General features: G+C 53.1%; 1 non-coding gene across 1 annotated transcript in view; it reads right to left on the reverse strand.

The window, feature by feature from the left end:
- Positions 1–1,647, reverse strand: part of LOC124733119 — a 1,909-nt gene extending 262 nt beyond the window's left edge. Inside the window, exon 1 of the ribosomal RNA XR_007008921.1 lies at positions 1–1,647. This exon is cut by the window's left edge and continues 262 nt beyond it. This is a non-coding gene — a ribosomal RNA (small subunit ribosomal RNA).
- Positions 1,648–5,000: the final 3,353 nt, after the last annotated feature.

Genomic DNA, 5,000 nt, shown 5'->3' on the forward strand with positions numbered 1-5,000 from the left:
CCTAGCACGAAGGAGGTTCAGCGGGTTACCCCGACCTTTCGGCCTAGGAAGACACGCTGATTCCTTCAGTGTAGCGCGCGTGCGGCCCAGAACATCTAAGGGCATCACAGACCTGTTATTGCTCAATCTCGTGCGGCTAGAAGCCGCCTGTCCCTCTAAGAAGAAAAGTAATCGCTGACAGCACGAAGGATGTCACGCGACTAGTTAGCAGGCTAGAGTCTCGTTCGTTATCGGAATTAACCAGACAAATCGCTCCACCAACTAAGAACGGCCATGCACCACCACCCACCGAATCAAGAAAGAGCTATCAATCTGTCAATCCTTCCGGTGTCCGGGCCTGGTGAGGTTTCCCGTGTTGAGTCAAATTAAGCCGCAGGCTCCACTCCTGGTGGTGCCCTTCCGTCAATTCCTTTAAGTTTCAGCTTTGCAACCATACTTCCCCCGGAACCCAAAAGCTTTGGTTTCCCGGAGGCTGCCCGCCGAGTCATCGGAGGAACTGCGGCGGATCGCTGGCTGGCATCGTTTATGGTTAGAACTAGGGCGGTATCTGATCGCCTTCGAACCTCTAACTTTCGTTCTTGATTAATGAAAACATACTTGGCAAATGCTTTCGCTTCTGTTCGTCTTGCGACGATCCAAGAATTTCACCTCTAACGTCGCAATACGAATGCCCCCGCCTGTCCCTATTAATCATTACCTCGGGTTCCGAAAACCAACAAAATAGAACCGAGGTCCTATTCCATTATTCCATGCACACAGTATTCAGGCGGGCTTGCCTGCTTTAAGCACTCTAATTTGTTCAAAGTAAACGTGCCGGCCCACCGAGACACTCAATAAAGAGCACCCTGGTAGGATTTCAACGGGGTCCGCCTCGGGACGCACGAGCACGCACGGGGCGGTCGCACGCCTTCGGCTCGCCCCACCGGCAGGACGTCCCACGATACATGCCAGTTAAACACCGACGGGCGGTGAACCAACAGCGTGGGACACAAATCCAACTACGAGCTTTTTAACCGCAACAACTTTAATATACGCTATTGGAGCTGGAATTACCGCGGCTGCTGGCACCAGACTTGCCCTCCAATAGATACTCGTTAAAGGATTTAAAGTGTACTCATTCCGATTACGGGGCCTCGGATGAGTCCCGTATCGTTATTTTTCGTCACTACCTCCCCGTGCCGGGAGTGGGTAATTTGCGCGCCTGCTGCCTTCCTTGGATGTGGTAGCCGTTTCTCAGGCTCCCTCTCCGGAATCGAACCCTGATTCCCCGTTACCCGTTACAACCATGGTAGGCGCAGAACCTACCATCGACAGTTGATAAGGCAGACATTTGAAAGATGCGTCGCCGGTACGAGGACCGTGCGATCAGCCCAAAGTTATTCAGAGTCACCAAGGCAAACGGACCGGACGAGCCGACCGATTGGTTTTGATCTAATAAAAGCGTCCCTTCCATCTCTGGTCGGGACTCTGTTTGCATGTATTAGCTCTAGAATTACCACAGTTATCCAAGTAACGTGGGTACGATCTAAGGAACCATAACTGATTTAATGAGCCATTCGCGGTTTCACCTTAATGCGGCTTGTACTGAGACATGCATGGCTTAATCTTTGAGACAAGCATATGACTACTGGCAGGATCAACCAGGGAGCTGCGTCAACTAGAGCTGAGCAGCCGGCCGCCCGGGAGTGTGTCCCGGGGGCCCGCGCGAACACGCAAGCGTCCGCTCAATCATTCTGCAAACAGGAGGAGGCTGAGCTCCCCTGCACAATACACCTCGAAACCCTCTCAGGTCCCGGCGGCGCGCAGCGCCGTCCCAAGTACTTGGTCGGGTTCGAGAGAGGCGCAATCGCCCGGAGTTAGGCGAGTAGACGCTTTCGGTGCGACCACCCGTGCTCCCAACTGAGCTTGCCGCTGCCGACAGAGGCCCGGGAGCGTGCTGTCGTGGCATTGCCGGCGGGAGACAACACGCGCCACCTACGGTGACCGGCAGCTCCAACGCCAGCGCCACAGAAGGACAAAAGCCCCACTTGGGTGCCGAAGCGAACTCTCCCAGCACAGCGCACGCGCCAACACATCCGCACAGCTGCGATACAAACCACCAGCGAGAACCGCTGGGGCGACCGAGCAGCAGACGGCGTCGCGGCGCCGAGCGCCGGGCGGCAGCGCATCCTCAACGCACACAGTCCTCAATCGGACCAGCACACTGAAGATGTCCACCGCGCTTCGCACCGGGCCCGCGAGGACCTACTTTGGCCGCACGGCGCCGCGCGCAGGGTGCGCCGGCGCGCAGCTGCGACGCCTGCCGCGTCCGTCGGCCGGCGCGCCTGCCACTGGCCGCCCCCACCAGCCGGCTGTAGCGCGTGCGCCCACGCACCGCGCGGCCAGCACGCCGGGAGGCGCCCCCTCACCGGCCGGGGACGGTCCCACCCAGCCACCGCCGCGTATCGCTTCACACCCAGATGCCGTTCAGTTTCGTCGGCATGGTGGGTATCGCTGGAACAACCGGTTAGTACCTCAACCTATCGTCGCCATCACCGATTCACCCCTAGCGAGAACAACCGCACCACAACAGGTTACCATTTGTTCATTTGCGTAACTTCACCAGAAAACGCAGGCGTCCATCGCCATTTGCAACTTCCACGATTATTGCATGCCTGTGTCAGGTGTCACGCCACACTACGTCTGCCCACATACACGCAACAAAATGTGCACGCCTAGACAATACGTGGAAGGTGGCCCCCGTACGTATGCGATGTCCATTGCTCGAACGACTGTCAACCGGCCTCTGTAGCATGTCGCAGATATGGAACGCGGTGCACCATGCCATCACGGTGTGTGAGGAGAGACGACTAGGTCCGAATACATCAACAGACAGCTCATGCTGATCGCCATCCACGGCGTCCGTTCCTCCCACACGTCTCTATGGCGTACCACACTGCAATCCAGCTCTCATAGGGAGACGACACGTAGCTGCGTGCACAATATTTGCACTGTATGGTCCGCCGTTTTTGGGCGCAGTCGTTGTACGGTCACACATGTGCCACGATGTATCATTCAGTACATAAGGACGAATGTGCAGTACAGATTGTGGTTTACGCGTACGACATTAGCGGACAGTTGACACAGGCCGCACCACAACGTAGCCTGAGTACGTCGCATGCGGAGGGCATTGAACATGCAAAGTTCTCACCAACCAGCTTGCGAAGGCAGGGGGCAAGGTGGGGACGTGGGGAGGGGCGGCATGTACGTCCTGCTGCCATCCACATTACAGTGTACAGCAGGAGCATGTGGAAAGTGAGCAAGACTTGCAAGGTGTTTAACATGAAGCGATACACAGGGGAGCGGGGAGTGCGAGTAGCGAACTATATTGCGAGGGTTGCGGGTGGGCAACACTACACTAATTGAACGAGTCGTATAACAATTACAGAGCAGGTTTAGGCGACAACGTGGGTTACGTTAGGCGACAACGTGGGTTAGGTTAAGGCACGACGTGGGTTAGGTTAAGGCACGACATGGGTTAGGTTAAGGCACAACATGGGTTAGGTTAAGGCACAACATGGGTTAGGTTAAGGCACAACATGGGTTAGGTTAAGGCACAACATGGGTTAGGTTAAGGCACAACATGGGTTAGGTTAAGGCACAACATGGGTTAGGTTAAGGCACAACATGGGTTAGGTTAAGGCACAACATGGGTTAGGTTAAGGCACAACATGGGTTAGGTTAAGGCACAACATGGGTTAGGTTAAGGCACAACATGGGTTAGGTTAAGGCACAACATGGGTTAGGTTAAGGCACAACATAGGTTAGGTTAAGGCACAACATAGGTTAGGTTAAGGCACAACATGGGTTAGGTTAAGGCACAACATGGGTTAGGTTAAGGCACAACATGGGTTAGGTTAAGGCACAACATGGGTTAGGTTAAGGCACAACATGGGTTAGGTTAAGGCACAACATGGGTTAGGTTAAGGCACAACATGGGTTAGGTTAAGGCACAACATGGGTTAGGTTAAGGCACAACTTGGGTTAGGTTAAGGCACAACATGGGTTAGGTTAAGGCACAACATGGGTTAGGTTAAGGCACAACATGGGTTAGGTTAAGGCACAACATGGGTTAGGTTAAGGCACAACATGGGTTAGGTTAAGGCACAACATGGGTTAGGTTAAGGCACAACATGGGTTAGGTTAAGGCACAACATGGGTTAGGTTAAGGCACAACATGGGTTAGGTTAAGGCACAACATGGGTTAGGTTAAGGCACAACATGGGTTAGGTTAAGGCACAACATGGGTTAGGTTAAGGCACAACATGGGTTAGGTTAAGGCACAACATGGGTTAGGTTAAGGCACAACATGGGTTAGGTTAAGGCACAACATGGGTTAGGTTAAGGCACAACATGGGTTAGGTTAAGGCACAACATGGGTTAGGTTAAGGCACAACGTAGGTTAGGTTAAGGCACAACGTAGGTTAGGTTAAGGCACAACATAGGTTAGGTTAAGGCACAACATAGGTTAGGTTAAGGCACAACATAGGTTAGGTTAAGGCACAACATAGGTTAGGTTAAGGCACAACATAGGTTAGGTTAAGGCACAACATAGGTTAGGTTAAGGCACAACATAGGTTAGGTTAAGGTACAACATAGGTTAGGTTAAGGTACAACATAGGTTAGGTTAAGGTACAACATAGGTTAGGTTAAGGTACAACATAGGTTAGGTTAGGTTAGGTTACACGTTGTTGTAAGGAAAGGTGTAGGGGGGGGCGGGGGCGGCAGGTTCGTTGATAGTGATTATAGTAAGTGAATGCTTGTGACATGATCAGATTTGTCACGTCAGGATGCACCTTTGGCTTATTAGAGGCGGCGCTCCAATTCTATGCTTGTGTCAGACCTGTGTCTTTGACTCATGTCATTGTTTGTGCGCTGTGACAGGAGGTACTATTGTGATGTTGGGTGCACCGTTGTATAGGACATGTGTGGGTGTTGGTGCCTGATCTGCGCAATGGTGG

The sequence above is a fragment of the Schistocerca piceifrons genome, unplaced genomic scaffold (assembly GCF_021461385.2).
Source record: "Schistocerca piceifrons isolate TAMUIC-IGC-003096 unplaced genomic scaffold, iqSchPice1.1 HiC_scaffold_1381, whole genome shotgun sequence".
NCBI lineage: Eukaryota > Metazoa > Arthropoda > Insecta > Orthoptera > Acrididae > Schistocerca > Schistocerca piceifrons.